The 22,325-nt window shown below is 36.6% G+C and overlaps 2 long non-coding RNA genes and 1 pseudogene across 2 annotated transcripts; 2 read left to right on the top strand and 1 right to left on the bottom strand.

The window, feature by feature from the left end:
- Nucleotides 1-5,047: 5,047 nt before the first annotated feature.
- LOC118348275 lies at nucleotides 5,048-11,706 on the bottom strand (annotated as a pseudogene).
- Nucleotides 11,707-11,865: 159 nt separating this feature from the next.
- On the top strand, nucleotides 11,866-19,165 carry LOC108990029. Its single transcript, XR_001995916.2, has 3 exons — nucleotides 11,866-12,191; nucleotides 14,372-16,080; nucleotides 17,567-19,165. It is a non-coding gene; the product is annotated as an uncharacterized LOC108990029 (long non-coding RNA).
- Nucleotides 19,166-19,224: 59 nt separating this feature from the next.
- LOC108990030 lies at nucleotides 19,225-22,018 on the top strand. The gene is made up of 3 exons (XR_001995917.2): nucleotides 19,225-19,438; nucleotides 19,552-19,713; nucleotides 21,502-22,018. It is a non-coding gene; the product is annotated as an uncharacterized LOC108990030 (long non-coding RNA).
- The last annotated feature ends 307 nt before the right edge of the window (nucleotides 22,019-22,325 follow it).

The raw sequence follows: 22,325 nt of genomic DNA, 5'->3' as shown, positions 1-22,325 counted from the left end.
CTAAAGTGTAAAAACAACATTACTCCAATATTATTTGCTCTTAAAAATAAATCTTTACTTAAATAACATATTAAAAATACTTAAGTGACTTTTTTTTTTTTTTTTGTAATCATAAATATATAAGAGTGTACCAATATATAATAAGAATTTTAAAGCACATTAATATAACACTTAGTAAAAGGGCACTAATGTAATTTCCTTCATTTCTTTGAAAACCAATCAAACCTACAGAAAACAAAATAATGTGCATGGCAGGGGGGGCTTACTCATGGAGGAATCACGCGGCAGCGTGCGATGGCTGGACTGGGCAGGCAGTGGCGACGCGGCTGGAGAGCAGGCGTGCGGCAAACATGCTGTCAAGCTGGGTTAAGCACGAGAGAGGGAGAAAAATGGAGAGTGAGAGAGCGAGGGTCCACAGTGTGCGGAAAGGAAGGAAATCAGACCGTGAGACGGGAAGGAGGCATGCGATGGAGGCTCATTGAGAGAAGTGGAGCTGCAACGGAGCTGGGTGGCTCGGGGTGACGTGAGGTGGCTGACAAAACTCTCTGTGGAAGTGGTGTCAAAGTGGAGGGGCTGGTGCCGTGGGGTTGTTGGGTTAACTCAGGGGGGGGGAAATAATTCCCATGTTTCGGTGTGGCAGAACGGAGGAGCACTTGCAGTGGTTTCTGTCGTGTAGCAAGGCTAAAAGCTGAGGGGCACGGGGAGAGTGAGAGGCCGGCGGAAGGAAGTTCAGTGGAGGACTTGAGCAAGAACTTGCTCTGTTTTTGGATGGATAAAACAGAGTATGGGGCTTGGGCTTTGGTGTTGCTCAATTACGGTGGAGAGGGAGGCTACAATGCAACTTGGTGGTCTGATTCAGGTTCTGTTTCAGGCTGTGGCTGGGGCTGGATGGCTTTTCAACGTGGTCCCGTGGCTGACACTAGGATGAGGGGAACAAAGCACGCGATGCTTGAGAGATGGTGGTCGGTGTCCGTGAAGCAGTGCTGGTTTTGGTTGTCCACGGAGCAGCGGCGTGGAAAAGGAGGCTTGAATGGAGGTTTGCGGCAACACTAACGCTTGGTTGATAAAGTTTACCTATGTATAAAAGGTGAAGGGAAAACCCTAGAGATGAGAGAGTGGCGTGCATGCAGTGGGTAAACGGACGCGAACGTGAACGTGGAGTCTGAAATTATTTTCACGGGCTATGGCACTTTAACCCAAAAATAATTGGCCCATGACTTGGATCTTGAATGGGGTTAATGCATGGCATTTTTCTCTAAGTTTTGGACCTTAACTCAACCTAAAAAAAAAATGACACTAGCACCATAAATTTTTCGAGTGAATATCTACTTGATCCGTTAAAAGATTTTAAACCTATCAAAAAAATTATAATCCGCCAAAAATATTTTAGGTCCATACTCTCTTCCAAAAATTTTACTCGAAATTTCAAATGGGCCTTTCGTACGTATAAATCCAAAAATTTTGTAAAGCGGGCTTGGTTAGGCCCGGGTGTTACATTATGGCTAAATTCAGACTAATATTAAATGAAGTATTTCAAACGTGTCTCAATACCTACTTCTCATATACAAATAATACATACCTCTTTTATGTTTTTTGACAGCTGAATATAAACGTAGAAAATATATAATTTGTTAAGAAGTGGCTTGAATCTAGTTGAAATAGCGCCTCTGCAGTGTGTCTGCTTGAGCGATGGTTCTTCTGCTAGAGTGGAATGTAAGTCAGTGACTTCAGTCGATACCGCTCGACATTCAGCTCGAGCAGAATGCAAATCAGAGACTTCGCTCAATATCGCTCGACATTTAGCTTGAGCGGTATACAAGTCCGAGAGTTCTCTTGACACCAGCTTGAGCAGGGTGTCAAAACCCTACATTCGCTCAAGCACCGCTCGACTACTCTCTCAAGCCAATGTTATCAGACTAGGGTCTACATCATTTCCTATAAATAGGAAATGACGCAATTTACTTTTACTTCAGTCATTTATGAGGCAGTGAAAAACAAAGAGTTGAGAGCGTAGTGAAATCTCTTGTACTCCATCTTTGTTTATAGTGAAATCTCTTATACCAACCCTGCCAGTGGACGTAGGCTCACATTGAGCTGAACCACTTAAATTTTGGTGTTTTGTGTGTGATTGTTATTATTTTTCTTTTGTTTATTTCCATTGCTATACTTCAAAATTAGTCTTTGATATCCAGTTTATCCCAACAAACTAGTATCAGAGTGTGGCTCTGTGCTAGATCTGGAGGGATAGTTATGGCTAAGTTTGAAGTGAAAAAATTTGACGATCAGAACAGTTTCAGTTTATGGCGCATCAAGATGAAGGCGTTACTGCGACAACAGAGTTTTTCAAAAGTATTAGAAGAGAAGGTGTCTGATGATTCTCCAGCACCTTCAAAAGAAGAAGAAGAAAATGTACATAGCACTATTCTTTTGTCATTATCAGATTGACTTTTAAGAGAGATTGCTGATGAGGAGACTGCAACAGGTCATTGGTCTGCACTTGAGAGTCTGTATATGAAGAAATCTCTCCCCAACCGTTTGTATTTGAAGCAATGGTTATACACTCTCAAAATGAAGGAATATACTTTTATCTCTGAACACTTAGATGAATTTAATAAAATTATTATGGATATGAGGAATATTGACATTAAGCTTGAAGAAGAGGATCAAGCATTAATTGTTTTGTGTTCATTGCCCATGTCATTTGAAAATTTTGTGAATTCCATATTGTATGGTAGAGATACAATTTTCTTGACAGATGTGAAATCTGCTTTGAATTATAAGAAATTGAGGAATAAATTGAGTGTGAAAGGCACTGATGAATAAGCCAGTGGTTTGTTTGTTAAGAGTTCTTCTAGCAGGGGTAGATCCAGTGACAGGGGTTCAGAGAAGTACATGGGTAAATCTAGGGACAGTTCATAGTTGAAGTTTAACAAGAAAAATGTTAAATGTCATTATTGTCATAAGTTTGGTCATTACAAAAATGAGTTTCCTAAACTGAAAAATAGAGAGGAAGGCCCTAACTCCTCTAATGCCGTTAGCGTTGCTGATGAAAAATCTAACGGGTCAGATATTGTCTTAGCAATTAGCGACTCCAGTAGTCGCTTATGTGACAAGTGGGTCATTGACTTAGCTTGTAAGTTTTACATGATTCCAAAGAAGGACTGATTCACTAAATATGAACTAGTCAACGATGGTTCCATTATGTTAGGGAATGATATGACTTGTAAAATTGCTGGGATTGGTTCAGTCAGGATATAGATGTTTGATGGGATTGTCAGGACATTGTCTAACATTCGACACATCCCAAATTTGAATAAGAATCTTATTTATTTGGGCACTCTTGATTCTTTGGATTTTAAGTACACTGATGAAGGTAGAGCTATTAGAGTAAGTTAGGGCTCCATGGTTGTGATGAGAAGAGATAAGACAAATGGTTTTTATTTCCTTCAGGACAGTACAATGACAGGTGCAGCTACAGTGTCAGATGATCCAGACTTAGATGTCACCCGTTTGTGGTACATACGTTTGAGTCATATGAGTGAAAAGGGAATGTTTATTCTGAGTAAGCAATGTTTGTTATGTGACCAGAAGATAGGGAAACTTTATTTTTGTGAACATTGTGTGTGTGGAAAATAGTTCAGGGTTCAGTTTTCTACAGGGTTCAAGAACTAAAAGTACTATCGACTATATTCATTATGATTTTTGGGGTTCATCTTTTGTTCCATCAAAAGATGGAGCTCAGTATTTGTTTACATTTATTGATGATTTCTCACGAAAAGTTTGAGTTTATTTTTTTAAGCAGAAAAGTGATGTATTTGTTAACTTTAAACAGTGGAAGGCTTTGATTGAAAATCAGACATGCAAGAAATAATTGACAATGATATGAAATTTTGCAGATGTAAGTTTGATGAATTCTGCAAGAATGAAGGTATTTCCAGGCACCACACAGTTAGATATGCTTCACAACAAAATGGGGTAGCTGAATGGATGAGTAGGACTCTCTTGGAGAGAGCCCGCAGTATGCTTTTTAATGCAGACTTGTCTAAGGATTTTTGGGTTGAAGCAATCAACACAGCTTGCTTCCTGGTTAATCGTTCTCCAACCACAACTATTGGTTTGAAAACTCCAAATGAGATATGGTCTGATACTTTTGCTGATTATTCAAATTTGAAAATTTTTTGTTGTCCTACATATTTTTATGTTAATGATGGAAAACTTGAGCCAAGGGAAAAGAAATGCATATTCATTGGATATGCCAGTGGGGTGAAGGGATTTAGGTTGTGGTGTACTAATCCTAAATCACCTAGGTTTGTAATCAGCAGAGATGTTGTATTTGATAAAAAATCTATGCTTAATCTGAGAAAGGAGTTTACTGTGTCTACATTTAAAAAACAAAATATTGGCAAGAAGGTGGAGTTTCAGGTGAAAGTACCACAGGTGCTGCCAGGTGGCGCCCAAGATCATGCTATTGCAGATGAGCATGATTCTGATTCTGATTCTGATAGCGGCACACAGGGTGAAAAAGACTACAATATAGCTAGTGGTAGACAGATGAGGTAGATTAGACCACCTCAGAGATATGCTTATGCAGATATGGTGATGTATGTTCTTACTAAGATAGAGGAAATTGTTGGTCAAGAGCCTTCCAGTTATTCAGAAGCTGTCAAGAGTAAGGAATATGCACAGTGGTGCATAACTATGATTGAAGAGATTATGTCTGTTCACAAAAACCAAACATGGGATTTGGTTATGTTGCCGAAGAAGATGAAGACTATTGGCCACAAATGGGTCTTCAAAAGAAAAGAGGGAATCCAGGGTGATATAGATGTAAGATACAAGGCACGCTTAGTTGCTATGGGCTTCAGTCAGAGAGAAGGCATCGACTTCAATGAAATTTTCTCTCCAGTTGTGAAACACAATTAGATCAGAGTGTTACTTGCTATAGTAGCATTGTCTGACTTAGAGGTACAACAACTTGATGTTAAAACAACGTTCTTACATGGTGAGCTTGATGAGACCATTAACATGCATCAGCCAGAGAGATTCATTATTGAATGTAAAGAAGATCATGTGTGCAGATTGAAGAAATTATTGTATGGTTTGAAGCAGTCTCCAAGGCAATAGTATAAACGTTTTGATTCCTTGATGATTGATCATGGTCATTTGAGGAGTAACTATGATAGTTGTGTTTATCACAGGGTGTTATCTGATGAGTCTTTCATTTATTTGCTACTTTATATTGATAATATGTTTATTGCTGCTAAAGACATCTGATATTGATTTGTTAAAAACCCAACTCAAAAATGAGTTTGAGATGAAAGACTTAGGCTCTGCAAAGAAGATTTTGGAGATGGAGATCCACAGAGATAGGAAAGCTGGAAGGTGTACTTGTCCTAAGGAAAGTACATTGAGAAAGTTCTTTAGAGATTTGGAATGTCTAATTCCAAACTAGTAAGTACACCACCTGCTACACACTTTAAACTTTAAACTTTAAACTTTCATATCTCTTCAGACAGACGAGGAGGAACGGTTCATGGCTAGTGTTTCTTATTCCAGTGCAGTAGGCAGTATAATGTATGCAATGATTTGTACTTGTCCAGACATTTCACAGGCGGTGAGCGTTGTCAGCAGGTATATGGCTAATCCAAGTAAGACTCATTGGCATGCTTTGAAATTGATAATCAGGTATTTGAGAGGGACTTTGGACTTTAGCTTAATACTTGATAGAGATGTTGATTTCAGTTCCAGAGTTACTGGTTATGTTGATTTTGATTATGCTTGGGACTTCAATAAAAGAAGATCATTGACAGGTTGTGTTTTCACTTTGTGTGGGTCTGCTATTAGTTGGAAAGCAACATTGCAATCCACTGTTGCTTTATCAACTACAGAGGTAGAGTACATGGCAGCAACAGAGGCTGTTAAGGAGGCCATTTGGTTGAAAGGCTTGATCAGTGACTTGGGACTACAGCAAGATGGGGTTTCAGTATTATGTGACAGTTAGAGTGCAATACATTTGACTAAAAATCAAATGTATCATGAGAGAACGAAGCACATTGATGTCAGGTATCATTTTCTCAGAGAGATTATTACAGAGGGTGTTATAGAGATTCTGAAGATTGCTACTTCTGAGAATCCAACAGATATGATGACAAAGCCAGTTGTAGTGTACAAGTTCAAACTCTGTTTGGACTTGATTGGTGTTCAGGGTTTGTAATTCCCTTAGGGGATTTGGTGGAGAGGGTCGGTTTTGTGGTCAGAGGTTTTTTGTGTTAGGCTTGGTAGAGTTCAAGCCAATGTGGAGATTTGTTAAGAGGTGTCTTGAATCTAGTTGAAATAGCGCCTTTGCAGTGTGTCAGCTCGACCAGTGGTTCTTCAACTTGAGCAGAATGTAAGCCAGTGACTTTGCTCGATACTGCTCGACATTCAGCTCGAGCGGAATGCAAGTCAGAGACTTCGCTCGATACCGCTCGACATTCATCTCGAGCGGTATACAAGTCTAAGAGTTCACTCAACACCCGCTCGACAGTCAACTCGAGAGGGGTGCCAAAACCCTATGTTCGCTCCAGTACCGCTCGACTACTCACTTGAGCCAATGTTCTCAGACTAGGGTCCACACTATTTCCTATAAATAGGAAACGGCGCAATTTACTTTTACTTCTGTCATTTGTGAGGCAGTGAAAAACAAAGAGTTGAGAGCGTACGAGTTAACGTCTTTGAGAAGAAGTTTTGTATTAAATCTCTTATACTCCATATTTGTTTATAGTGAAATATCTGATACCAACCCCGCCAGTAGACGTAGGCTCACATTGAGCTGAACCACTTAAATCTTGGTGTTCTGTGTGATTGTCATTATTTTTCTTTTGTTTATTTCCGCTGCTATACTTCAAAATTAGTCTTTGATATCCAGTTTATCACCATATAATTCATGCGAAGAAAATAGACGAGAACCAACCTTGTTGCCATCGGATATATATGGAGTTCAACAGTAGGACTTTCATATTTCTTATTTGTCTATACTATCAAACTGCCCTTTCATCTGTTAATTGAAGTCTTTGTTTAGACAGTATTCTGGCTTTCATTGGCCTTTGACAATCCAGCTCCATTGTCGTTCGCCATCACCTGGCCGCTCTCGGCCGCTTTTACCTGTTCTCGGAATTTCTCATAGATGCTACCCTTATAAAAGTTTGAAGTCCTAACCACCAAAACAAGCGAAACAAGCATCCCAAACAAGGTCACGACAGTAATAAGAATGAAAGGCAATTTAAAGCAATCACCCCCTACACAATTTAGTTCCTCCCCACGCTTTCTCCCGACCTCCAACGCTGCCAGTTGCTTCTTAGCCTCCCTATCGTATAAATACCCTGTTATCTTCCAATTGAGCAAAAAGGACTCAACTGGGCAAGCCACTACTCCGAAATTGTACAGAGTGAAGTAGTACTTAAGGCCAAAAAGTTCAGAGATTGTGGCGAAAACTCGAGCCATTATGCTCCAAAACAAAACCCAATTATGATTGATGCAATGTAAAGTGCGTATGGAGGGGTGAATGCGAGCAGAAGAAACCAAGCACATGATAAGACTAGAGTGAGCATGAGAGTACGAGGGAACTTGTACTTGGTTAAAAGGATTTCAGACACCACACCTGTGACGATCTTTCTGAAGTATATCCATATGCTAATAAGGGACACGAACATGCCACGCGAATAACCCAAGTAAAGTCCGAGCTGTCCCAAGTTGTCCATAACCAAGTACCCTTTCGTACGAGGGGAAGACTGTTTGGGGACCAATGCTGTCAAGTGTCTTGACTTCGTTTCCACGTGGGAATTAGAAATTTGCTTTGAAGGCATTGAACGTTTGGATGTTCAATTGCCTTGTACTTGGACGTTATTTGCTGATCTACCGCATAGGCTAAAGGGGTATTCTGAAACTGGATAAATTAGGTCTTACCTTTCTTAAGATTAAGAGCAGGTTTGGGAGATGGGATGAGAATTTTATGTTTTGTTTTGAAGTTTAAAATATTATGTTTTAATATTATTATTGTTTTGGGATTTGAAAAATGTATATTGAGATTTGAAAAAGTTGAATTGTTTATTATATTTTGTATGGAGATTTGAAAAAGGTATAATGATGAGATGAGATGATATAAGAATTTTGTGTTTTGTTTTGTGCCCCAAACCTGCCCTAAATCTTGAAGTTGTGATCCTGTGTTTTGTATAGGATTAAACTTGCGGATAAAAATATAATAAATAATTCAATTTTTATTTACTATTTACAAACCATCTCAATTCATTTTAACTCATCTCTAAATCCAAACCGCTCCTTAATTAAACTTGTGAATCAAAATTATTAGCCTTATTGAGTTCCATAAACTTAACTATTGCTCGTTATTCTTTTTTTTTTGTTATTCCCCCGCGGTTTGAATAATATAGCTCTCCTGCTTTAAACATAAACAGCTAATTTTGTAGCAGTAGTTGAGTAAATCGAAATCATTGTATTGTTTATCATTTGACCCTTCCATTCATGAAATCGTCATTTGCCCATTTTTTTGGACCCATGGGGTTCCACGTTCTATTTTTGGGCATAAAAGAATGAGTTCTGCTTTTTTGAGCGGTCCATCTGCTATTGAGTCATAATCAACCAACAATATAATTGTGCCACATCATCAATTGTAGAGACTTCACAATAAACTCATTACATTATATTTCCTTCACCAAAATAACTTCACTGCAACTCACCAACTCTACTTTTCATTTCCGTCCCTTTTCATTTCCTCTTTGCAACTCACCAATTCTACTTTTTTCATTTCGTTTTGCCATGGAAGTATTTCCCAAGCTCTTCTTCATCTTCTTTTCATTTCTCGCTCTTGTTTCCGCTGATCTCCCACACCGTCTGGAATTAGTTCAACTATTTTCTGTATACGTTAAGAGTGAAAGAGCAACATATCACACCGGTGGCAAGTGGAGCTGTAGCTAGTGTGTGCAAGATTGAGAAAGAGATCAGTACAAGCGAAATCTCGTTGTCCATACTCCCTATGACCTTCAATCCTCCCGATCTCTACATCGCATACCCAAAAGAAAATGGCAAAAAAGAAAAACACGTCAAATACCCAAAAGATGTGTTGGAAAATATATAAATTAGCAAAGACCAATCAAGTACCTTCTTATAATTCTTCTTCTCTCTAACTTCATATCTCTCATGGCACATATCAGTCAGCCATGTCCCAGGACTCACCAACTGCATGCCACCAAATCAACTGAAAAAGGAAAAAAAAATTAAAACCATTACAAACCATATAAGACTCAGGGGGAGCGTCACGAGTAAAACATTTGGTAGGGGTCTGCTATCGATTGCGAGAGGCGGGGGAGGAGGATCCGCATCTCTTGCGAGAGGGGGTGGAAAGGATTTGGTAAGGGTGATTTTTTCTTCCGTGAAGTTGGTGTATGGTGTGGTATAATGGAGATAAAGTGGAACTCATACGTATCATTTCTTTATTAGATGGCTGTTATTTGAAGATAAATAGAAGATCCGATTGGAAGTTTTTCTCTAAAAGAGAATTTTACACAGATATCATAGACTTCCATTCAAAGCCAATAATAATAATAATAATAAAGAGAAGCAGAAGCATAGAGCATATGAATCATAACAAGTACAACATGTTCACTACTTACCGTTCTCTCTTTCTCTAAAGATGAGTTCCTTTCCTCCTCCAACTAGCAGTATTCGTCTTTATGATCCCCTCCTAATTGGTCCTTAAGCCTCACGAACTCCACCTAACCAACCCTTAACCACACGATCCCCAACCTAGTCTTCCCTTTATTCCGTTCTTATCCAATACCTTTCACCTACCCTTCTCCCGCCTTTTCTTCTCACCCACTTTACCCCAGCTATGTCAAAAACAAACAAGCCGAATATAGACCTGCTCATTGAACAAACGAAAGCTTTAACATAAGATGTCATCATCCCAGCTTCTGATTATGCCGAAAAGATCTCAAATCATGCTCTTATTGGAAAGACAATGATGAAATTTTATTTGCAAAAACAGATCTCATATACAGTGCAAATCCAAATCTAGGACAAGCCTCAGCAACTTTAATGGGTATCTAAGAAGCCGAAAGCCAAAGACTGGAAAAAATTATCCTTGAAGGCAGCTCTAATTAGATCCCGAATTACAAATGGTTGGAAAAGTTCTATTGCTATTTCGCGAGACAATCCACATCGATGTAATGAAAGCAAGGGCCCTACGACAATAACGGAACGACCCGAATAATCGACCCGTTTACCAAGGAGAGTCTCACGAAATATTCCCTCTTTACCTTCAATTACATTCAAAAACGACTTGTAAACCTTATTATGATCGTCCCTCCTCGGTTGTCCGTGGATTCCATTACCAAGAAGTGTATCCACAACTTCTTGTACCAATTTCTCCTGACACATTACTAACTCCCCTGGCGTAGATCTACTTGTTGTTAATAGATCGATAAGAGTATTGTTCTGATAAATAACTCTTCTATAAAGTTCATTAATATCCAAGCTCATTAGTTTACCCCCAATGATGGGTCTCAACTCGGGAGGAAGAACTGGTAATAGACATAAAACCAACCATTCTGGTTCTACATTTTTTCGAATATAATGCTTAGCTAATTCCATGCGTCTAATCAAAAAATCATTTCCTCTTCCAACTTTTCGATCTTTCCATTCATTATCTGCGGACCCTTCGTCCCCTAATTCTTTCCATTCTACCAACGAATAATCTATAATAATTCACAAATCCAGATCAGCTAATTGTTCTCGGATAGCACCCGCTCCGATAGGAATTTCTCGATTTCGAAATGTATCGAAGCCCTACGTAGTAAAGTTCTATTGGTAGTTCACGATTGGATAATGAGCCCTATCATTAGTGATATCAAGTACCTCTTAACTTCATTCAAAGAATGAGGAAAATTCATCAATCCTAAAATCAATGTGCGTATAATCTGGCGCAATGGGCAGCGGCAATGCAAGCTTTTGGTAATATCCCTCTTATATAAATTATTTCTTCTCTTTTGCAATTTTATAGTGAAAAAGATCCTCCCCTATTACCTGTGTAATTTTCTTAAATTTCTGCTGAACTTTATATTTTTGGATAATGGTTTAATATATATCATTATGAACTTGCAAAAAATAAAAAATAAAAATAAAAACATGGAGCATATATAATTTTGCAAAGGGCCACGTAGACTGTCTTTAAATTGGGTGGTCCCCACAAATTTTGGCTAAGAATAGTCGTTATACCACTAGTACAGTAGTACTACTCGTTTGTTGATCGGGCAATTATAATTCTACCAACTCGAATTTATTGTAATCTCCAACTCTGACTTGTAAAATGTATTTTATGGCCAAAAGAAAAGGTAATTAATAAAAGTGCAATCTATTTTTTTAAAAAAATAAATTTACTGTACAATAAACATAATATTATAATAAGACGTAACAGATTCAGCTAGTCACATCATTTTATGAGTTTATTTATATAAAAATATATCTTTATAACAAAAACTATTTTTTAATCTCTTATTTCTTAAAAACAATGCTCCTAATGTTTTAAAAAAATAGTAATAAAAAATAAAAAAACAATGCTCCTAGTAACACCTCTAACATAATTTCCACGTAATATCTACCACACCAATAGTCTCGTATTAATGTTAGAAGTGTTACAATCCTAACATTACTCATATTTTGGTGATAAAAGCAACATTGCTCTGAAGAAGGAAGTGTCGATTGCACCAAAACTCAAGAGTTGCAACTAACTCTTGAAGACTAATTATGTATTTGCCAACCACCCAATTATTACAAAAGCTCTTGTCTTGGTATCTATCCAATATTAAATAAGGCCTTATGCTTCATATGTTAGCACGCCTTATCTCCACACTCTTCCACTACTCTGATATTGTCGTATCATGTACTGTGAGTAATAACCCTTATAGGGTTATGACTGTCTGTATTACTACCATGATGAAATAAAAGTGTTTATTCACTACTTCCAATCTTCCAGTACTGAGTTATCTATTAGTATCTAGCGTACGGATACTTGAACTGCGTGTCTGTCCCAGTTGAAGGCAGGTGGCCGTGTTTGGGAGTTTAGCAGATCGTTGAGGCGCAAAAGATACGATTAGAGACTTTGACAGTGAAGAGGAAGGCAGTGGACCCATTATCTCCAGGTTAGTAACAGATTACTCAGAAACCCTATATTCATTATATTAATTGATTCTTACAAATCACTCACGACCCACATATGAAATCTGAAAGGAAATCATCAAAATCTAGAAATGGTCACCACCGTGACAGGACAATAGTAACCAACAGGGTGTACAAACCCCGTGAACTAAATGAGGCTTTCTATTTAGAAAGTTATCTCAGGAATGTCAAGGACATCACCCTTTCAAAGTTCAGAGCATTAATTGTCAACGAACAGTTGTATCAAGCTGACTTCTCCTAGTAAAAGTCTTTCAAGAAACCTTTGGTCAAATTTCTAGATCCAACCTCTAGAAAAATGAACGACGGATTACCCTTCTTGAGCAATAAACCTGTTCGCATTCTAAAAGGTGAATACACCCAAGGAACAACCTTTGGAGAATGTTATCCCTTTTGGAATAATGACAACGAAGGTTTAAAGGAACATAAGCAATTAAACTGGACCAATCTTTTCCTCATAAGAAGATTTGGAATGGCTCCTTTAGACCAGCAATATCCAATTGATGGATCAGTAAATTCCTCCTCTGAGATCAAGTCTCAGATTCAGGAAATAAGAAATGTTCAGGAAAGACTACTCTCTGAGCTAGACAACATCAGAAGAGCTCTTGAAGGGCAAACACAAGACTTACATCTAAACCCATCTTCACACAAAGAGATGATGACTAGTAATTGGTTAGCCCCAGATTTCAGTAACTGTCATACACCTAAGGATTATTTCAAAGGTCCCTATGACTTTATGAACAAAGCACACATTTTCAGATATGGAAAAACTGTGTACACCACATGTCACTGTCCTTCAAACCGTAAACATATATACCACAATGACGGACTCACAGCGATGCTCAATAATCTTCAGGATCTACTTTCTGACATCTATGTCCATACAGTACCAGGGTTTGAATTTTATAAATCCAACCCTAATGATGGAACATCAGATCCAAAACCCAACACTAAGCCTGTTAATCCTGGAGATAAGGATGGGGAAACACTAGAGGAAAAGTCGAAAGACAAAGAAAGAGATCAGGAATTTCTGATCACAATGAGCACTGAGTTCAAGAAACAACTCACTGAGATCAAAAAGGTCTTAGAAGAAGATAGACAAACTCTTAGGAAAGCCATTTTGGCCATAAAAGACAAGTATGCCTCTCAATTAGGAGACATAAAAGTCGACTTAACCCGCATCATCAATAGACTTGATGAGCAGGAAGGAAACAAGGGAATTCAAGAAATTGATAAACTTGAAAAGAGGTTAGAAAACTTCATGAAAGGAAATCTAGCCCCTAAATCTCTAACTGATCACATAAAACAGTTAGACAGTAACCAAAATGCTATTCGTGATGCAATCATGGATAAGCTCAACAATAATAAGGATGAAAGTCCAAAGCTTGAAGAAATCTTAAAGGAACTTAAAAGCGTTCAAGAAGCAGTAAAAGACAAGTCCCAACAAGACAAGTCTATTGTTGAACTCCAGAAGCTTCAACAAGAAATTAGGAATAACACAGAGAAAGTCATTGAAATGGCTAAAAAACTGTAAATGGGAGATGGAAGAAGCATAACCCAGATCACCCCTGACATAGAAAGACTATTACAGGAAACGTCTAGGGTTTCACTAGACAATTGGGTGAAGGAAAAAGAAACACTGATATTTTGTCACAAAATGTTGACAAATTATCAAAGGAATTAGTGGAGTTATCAACTCTGAAGCAAGATGTAGTAAACATCAAACAAATGTTGAGTTAGATCAACAAGGAACATATATCATCCCCCCTGGAATAGTAAAAGGTCGTTGGATCTATTCAGGTGGAAGAAAGCAATGTTACAAAATACAAAATAAGAAAAGAGTTAGCTGTTGCTCCGCCAGATTTCTTATTACAATATAAAAAGCAAAAATGTGTTGAGATATTAAGAAATTTGCCATTTATGTTATATCTCATAAGGTCTTTGTTCGCACTGATAATAAGAACTTTGGTCATTTCTTGAGAACTAACATTTCAGGTAATTATAAGCAAGCAAGACTCATCAGATGGCAGCAATGGTTTAACCATTATAAGTTTGATTTGGAACAACTTCTAGGAAATAAGAATTGTCTTGCAGATGCACTATCAAGGGAACTAGTAGTTTCCTAACTTGGATGTTAATCTTGCAGGTACGGAGAATCTTGACGTCGAAATCAAAATTAAGGAAAAGGAGATAATAATCCTTAAAGAGCAGCTTGAGCTGCTCTATATGAAAAAGGCAAGGTTATCAACTGAGCCAAAGGAAGAGGTTAACCCCTCAAAACAAGAAGTGGCTGAAATGCCCCAACAACAAAAGAAAACTCCATTAGTTGAGGACAAGAAGTGGTACGTTGTTTATAACGGCCCAAATCCAGGAATATATGGTACTTGGCCTGAAGCCAGTAAAGCCATAGCAGGAATCAGTGGTTTGATCCACAAGTCTTTCAAAGACAGAATTGAAGCAGAGGGTAGTCTGGCTAAATTCAATATGCCAAAACTTCTGCGCCCAGTTGATGTTATCAGTAAAATGGTAACAGGGGAACCTTTAAGAATCAAGGATACTACTTATGTCCGAAAAGTAAGGGATTTACCTCCCAAACCTAATCATTTTACTACCTTGGGAAAAATTCCTATTGTAGCTCCCTTACAGGAATATACCAAGGAGATGAAGAAGGATCTCATGCAAATCACCCCATTAACATGGTTCCAATTCAGCAACAAAGCAAGACTCCACTTAGGAGAATCTATGGAGGAAGATTGTTTCTTCACCACAGAAGATGCAACCTTACGGTTCAAAGTACAATCTGCTTGAAGGATCAGATCCAATAATGGTTTATCAGTTATTTCAATGTGGATTAATTGAAAACCTTTATCCAGCAAACAATCTGGTTGAATTATCTTTATTCCCAAATAATTTTAGGAAAGCAATTAAGAATTTCAGGAAACGAGTCAAAGCCAATGACAAACAAGTTTGAAGTTCTACAGTTCCATTATCGATTGGGACAATGAAGGAAATGAGAGGACACCGTACCATCTCATCAAGCTAGGAATTGCTTCTCCAAAAAGAGTAGCAGCACAACCAGCAGTTATGGATGCCAGAGAAGAAGACATAGAGCTACTTCATCATGAACGTGCCTATATGCTCTCTATCATCGCTCAGGAATTGATAAAGATCAATGGTGAGAGTGAAATCCGTGTCAATTACTGAACTACCAAGATCTTGATGTTTAGTCAAAGCAATCAACCACTAAATAATGAGGATGTTGAAAAAATTGTCCACTTTGAAGGAAGATTCAACAGCAACAGCCTGGATGTCAGTTTGAAGACTAGAAAGCTGTACTGTCAGATCACACATAGCAAGGTTAAGGACCACAAGTGTTTATTGTGCCCAACCACCTCTGACGAAGAAGGAAGTGTCGGTACCACCAAAAGTCCAGAGTTGGCAACCAAATCTGAAGGCTAATTATGTAACTGCAAACCACCCAATTAATACCAAGGGTCTTGTCTTGGTATCTATCCAATATAAATAAGGCCTTATTCCTCGTATGTTAGCATGCCTTATCTCCACCACTCTTCCACTACTTCGATATTCTCTTACCATGTACTGTGAGTAATAACCCTTGTAGGGTTATGAGTGTCTGTATTACAACCATGATGAAATAAAAGTGTTCGTTCACTACTTCCAATCTTTCAGTACTAAGTTATCTATTAGTATCTAGCGTACAGATACTTGTATTGTATGTTTGTCCCAATTGAAGGCAGTGGCCGTGTTTGGAAGTTTAGCAGATTATTGAGGCGTAGAAGATACGATTAGAGACTTTGACAATGAAGCAGAAGGCAGTGGACCCATTATTTCTAGGTTAGTAACAGATTACTCAGAAACCCTAGTCCCTATATTCATTATATGAATTGATTCTTATAAATCACTCACGACCCACATATAAAATCTGAAAGGAAATCATCAAAATCTAGAAATGGTCACTAACATGACAGAACAACAATAACCAACAGGTGTACAAACCACGTGAACTAAATAATGCTTTTCTATTTAGAAAGTTATTACAGGAATGTCAAGGACATCACCCTTTCAAGGTTCAGATGTTCTACAAATAGGAACAACGTAATTTTGCATTTGCAAGGATTAAACGATTGCTTCACCAAGCAACAAAAGCGGTATCGAACAAATACTTATGCCCAGGAATTTTAGATTTGGAAAAATCTTTATATCTAGCATTAATTGACAATGAACTGTTATATCAAGCTGGCTTCTCCAACCCAACATTAAGAGTATTGGTAGTGAATTATGCATCTTCATATACAAAATCATCTTTTTTAAAGAATGATTTTGCATATGAAAAAAAATTTACACGTGTTTATGCATCTTTCAATCAAATAATAATAAAATATTATTATTTTTTTATTTTTTATTTGTTTCTTAAAATATTTTTTTTATATATATTTTATAATTAACATCTATTTTGTATTATCAACTTAATACAAATTTTATATATCAAAATCATCTTAATATAAATTCTACAAAGTTGATTTTAATGGGCAGGAGATAGAAAAAAATAGTAAAATAATGTTTGAAGAATGAATAGTACTTCTTCAAATTTAAAAAAATACTATTTATAGTTATGCAAAAATTTAGAGATGCGTAAGTCAATGTAGATAAATTTAAAGACATTTTTGAAATTTGAAGATGAAAATGGAGAAGCTACTATCAGTGTTCTAAGCCTGTTAATTCAGAAGATAAGGATAGGCAAACACCAGAGAAAAAGTAGAAAGACAAAGAAAGAGATATGGAGAAATTCAGTAGTGATGACTACTGAAGTTCTGTTCAAAACTAAGGAAAGTATCACTAATCCAAATAGTACTTATATCAAGGTACGATTCAAGTTTAGTGGATACAAACAGTACCACATTCATGCCTACATTGATACAGGAGCAAGTATTTGTGTTGCAAACCAATACATATTCCCTCTTTGCAGATGGGAAAAAGCAGAAACACCAATTTAAGTAAGAATTGTTGATAACTCAGTAATCACTCTCGACTTGGTAAAAATGAAAGTTGATATGATAATTGCAGGAGTAAAATTCCATGCACCATCATTGTATCAACTAGATTCAGGAGTTGATTTGATTATAGGAAACAATTTCCTTAATCTTAATCAACCATTCACTCAGTACTTAGACCATAGCAGTCTAACAACACTAAGTCCACAAAATCAAATGCTTTTTCCATATCGAATTTGATTGCCATCAATCCTTGTCTCCCTGTCTTTTCTTCAGATGATGAAATAGCTCATGAGTTATTAGTATATTTTCTTTGATGTTTCTACCAGGTGAAATGATGCTAGGAAGAGTGGATTTAAGACGAACAACCATAATTTTGATGATGATTTTGTAGCTCACATTGGTCAAATTGACATGCCTGTAATGTTTGAGTTGACTTGGGTTTGTATTTTTGGGATATGTACAATATTGGTATGGTTCATTTATTTAAGCAATTTCCCATTTTGAAAGAAATTTTGCACCGTATGGACGTATGGATGACTTCACGTTTGATAATATCCCAATAATGTCTATAGAAAAGTGTCATCATTCCGTTGGGCCAGGTGCTTTTTGGTAGGGGATTCGTTTTAGAGCTTTGAAGATTTCAACTTCATTTGGTATTGCACTTAGAAAATCATTTTTTATGTATGGAATATGCCTTTCAAAGAGGTTTTCTAGGTGACTCGGATTTATAGAATTCGATGAAGCATAAATATTTCGGAAATAGTCAATTAAAGTTGTTTCAATTAAAGATTGGTCAATCGACCAAATACCTGGGCCGAGTATGATGAAGTCTATTGCATTTCTTCTCCTCTTGATGGCTGTCGAGAGATGGTAGAATTTGGTGTTGAGGTTTGGTTGTCAACCATGATATTCGGGATTTTTGCCTTCACAGTGTTTCTTCATTTTCAAATGCTTATGAAGATCTTGTTCAAGTTTTTGCTCTCTCATCTGATTCTAAGGAGTTGGGGATGAACTTGCAATTCTAGGAGATCTCTTTCAATATTATGGATATGGAATTGGATTTTGCCGAAGTGAACTTTATTCTAATGTTTTAATGATGCTTTAGTTGCCGTAATATTTCTGCACAGAATATAGGCTGGAGTTCTTCTGAATTACTTGTTCCACGCTTCTTGAATAATTACCCGACTAAGCGGTTCATGTTTCTAAAATTCTTCAAATTTAAAAGAATGTGGCCAGCTCTGAAGAACAATTGTACTTAGAAGAAGGGGACTATGATCGGAGGCCAAGGATGTCAAGTTTTGTAAAGAAATGTCTGGAAAAAGCATTCTCCATTCTTGGTTGACTATCCCCTGATCCAATCTTTCTCTAATAAATGCTCCACCATGTCTATTATTACTCCAAGTGAACAAAGGGCCAGAATATCCAATGTCAATTAGACCATGTCTATCCATTAAATTTCTTAATCCTCCATTTAAAGTTGTTGCCATTGGGCGTCCCCCTTGTTTTTTCAAATTGCTTTATTAAGTCATTAAAATCCCCTACACAGCACCTAGGTCCTGGAATTGATCTAGATATGGAGTCTTTGTGATTCCAAAAAAATTGTTTGAGTTGCCATTGTGCTTGTGCATAACAAAGGTGATGAGTCATGGATGATAATGAGGAGCAGAGTAGATTAAAATAGATTTTGCATTCATATTAATATTAAGTAGTTCAATATCTACAATCGGTCGTCATACAAGCAAATGACCTCCTTTGTTGCGTGAGGCCGGAATATTCACAAAATTCTAAAAACTCAAGCTATTTACAATAAATATGGTGCGTTTAGATGACACCATAGTTTTCGACAAAAAAATAATATCCAAGTTATATTTTCTAATATCAGCCCTTCATGATCTGATTGTTTTGGGGCGGACCAAAACTTGCAACTCCAAACTAGTGTCTTCATTTGGATTGGGGAGGCATATTGGAGCTTGCCTCTTTTTGAATTTTTTGAAATTATGAGAAGCTGATCTGAGATATAGAGTGGATCTAGGAGCTCTCTCTTCTTCTTAATCTTTCCCACTGGGTCAGTTTTCAGTTTCAGCAGCATACTGGCAATATCTACATCTTCTGGAGAGTGGACAGTATTTTCGAGATTACTATCCCTCATTGGACTTATTTTTCTTTTTTTTCACTGGCTGTATGTCCACCTTCATTTGGTGAGTGGCCATGTTTTTTCTCTTTACCCTTAGTCACGGAAGGAGTAATGGATAGCTTTAAATCCACATTTTTACCCGTTTGTGAGGCTTCATCAAATGAGAATTTTGGGCAGGATTTTGAGAGATTTAACTGGGCTTGCAAGTGAATGGATGGGCTTTGTTGAATTAAAGATGAAGGAATAGAGATGGGCGCGATGGGCTTCAGGTTGACTTTCCTTTTTTGCATGGCTGGATTGTTGTCCCCCGAGTGTACAAGCTACTGCCGCATGTTGAAGGTTGTCTATCCGTTGATTTTGGATTGAAAAAATTTAATTATAAGTGATTTTATATTTATTTTAATTAAAAATAAATTTGATTAAAAATAATATTAATTTAAATTTAAAATATGACGATAACAACGTTAATACATAGATTGATTTGTACGTAATAAAATTCTTTTTGGCTGGATGTTGACTGTTTGAGACTGGCAGCAGTTGATAGAATGCCCTCCAGTTGTGCCACATCTGTCTAGGGGTGTTAATATGTGACACGACCCATTAATCCAACACGAACACGACACGATAAAAGCGGGTTAGGGTTTACCCTTAACGGGTTCGGGTCAAAAAGGGTTGATCCGTTAAGACACGATAGCTTAACGGATTAATAACGGCTCAACCCGTTATGACCCGTTATGATTCGTTAAGAAAGTTAAAATTACAATTATACTCTTATACCTAAAAAATAAAATTGTTGGCATTTTAATTTCGATACTTTTATTGTTTAGATTGTAATTTTGGACTTGTAGTTAGTTTTATATTTTTTATAGATATTGTGATTTTAACATTTATATAAAATTATGCTAAACTTAACTAGATTAAAGAGATTAATTTTAGATTTGTTTCAATCCATTTACATAAATAGGTCAAAACGGGTTGACACGACACGACCCATTATGTTATTGGGTCGTGTTAGGGTTTGAGATTTTGACACGATAAACTTAACGGGAAGGGTTAGAGTTGACCTATGCAGTATAATATACATATCTTGACACGACACGAACACGACCCGTTAACACGATTTGACACCCCTACATCTGTCAGTGATTTGAAAGAAAAAAATTCATTTTTTTTAGAAATGTTGTTTTTGTCTCTTTTACTGATGTAAAGGTGTTAACTGTGCAGAGGACTCCCATGGCTCTGCAATTTCTGAGAATATTAAAGAGAATAATTTTATATATAATCATGAAATGCATAAATGTTACATAATCGTTTTAAAAAAGAGTGATATTTATTATTAAAATATTAATTTTTTTCATATGAGTCTCATATTTTATTCATTTTTTTCAAAACGATTACGCGACAGTTACATAATTCACAATTGTAAATATATTTTCTCTATTAAAGATGATTTTCTTTTTTCCGTCCTAGTATCTCTACCTTTACTGTAGATTTAACTCTAGTCTCATCATCTGTAGCTGATTGGAGAGATTTGCTGGCCTTGAGTTATTATCCAGATAAAGAGGCCTGATCATTTACATTGGTTTGGTTAAATAAAAAAATTAATTAAAATTTATATAATTGATGTCAAAAATATCTTACATTAGATTGATCAAATTTAAAATAAAATAGATTTCTATTATAGTAATTGACCAAAAATAGAGAAATACAAGTGATTCATCAAATATTAAAATATTAATTTTTCACTCTAAGCAAATATTAAAATATTATGGTTTTACTCCAAGTAAAAATACTATTTAATTTATAATTAAGAAATTTAAATAGAAATTTAGATGAGTTTAATCAAATATTTTTTATTATTAATATTAAATAACTTTTGAAAATATAATTTTTTTAATATTAATTTAATTAAAATATAATTATTATTAATATTAAGTTGATAGAATTATAAAATTTGATATAAATAAATTAAATAAAAAATTATTAATTTACTAATATTTTATTATTATATAAAAAATAAATAATTAACCTATGGGGATTGAATTTAAATCGAAAAGATAAATATAAAAAAAATGTGATATTACTTAATTGGTCAAACCTAATTGGTGAAAGACTTATTGCACATAGTAGCCGGGATTGATGTCTTGCACAGTGGAAGTGAGGGGAGCAGCGAATCCAGGTTGGTTTGAGCAGGGATGGATCGCAGCTGCTGGGTTAACGGGTTGAGAGTGCGAAACCAGGTTGAGCATTCGGGGGTGGACATCGGCTATTGGGATTACGGGTTGGAGATACGAACCCGTTGTGAGGTTGCGGGCAGCAACTTGATTGGATTCGGGTTGATGAGATGCACCCGATTTGCCGTGAGCTATGGGAGATTTGTTCGCCGGCGTGTGCTGAGGAGGAAGTCCGCTCTAAATTTGTTGAGGATGGAGCCAACCCACATGAATCGGGTTTTTCATCGGAGCAAAGAGTGCAAGTAGAGGATCCGAATGGTCCTCAATAGTTCTTGCTTTTTGGGAGACACCACACTACTATTATTTGACACAATCAAATCTGCTCATTCTCAAGATTTTAAATTTTACAAAATCAGTCACAGAATCATCACCATAATTTTAGGAATAGTCATTGATTTGTAAATATTAATTATTTCCTTATATTTATTTATTTCCATATTTAGTCTAGCCTCTTATATCTATTTAAACAAGAACGTATCATTGTATTTTGCAAGTTATTGAAAGAAAATCATTTTGTTCTTTACATTTTTGACATAGTATCAGCCTAAATACAATCCCTACCCGAGACTTTCATGGCTTTCTCGTCCTCCTCTAACACCGCGTCTTCCCCTCCAACCTCCATTGTTTCCTCTCCATATACCCTCTACCCCTTTGACTCTCTTAGTCTAATCCTTGTCTTTGATCTTCTTATAGGAGATAATTTTTCAAAATGGCAAA

Source organism: Juglans regia, chromosome 4 (assembly GCF_001411555.2).
Source record: "Juglans regia cultivar Chandler chromosome 4, Walnut 2.0, whole genome shotgun sequence".
NCBI lineage: Eukaryota > Viridiplantae > Streptophyta > Magnoliopsida > Fagales > Juglandaceae > Juglans > Juglans regia.
Note: the sequence above shows the minus strand (reverse complement) of the source record. Positions and strands in the feature narration are given on the sequence as shown.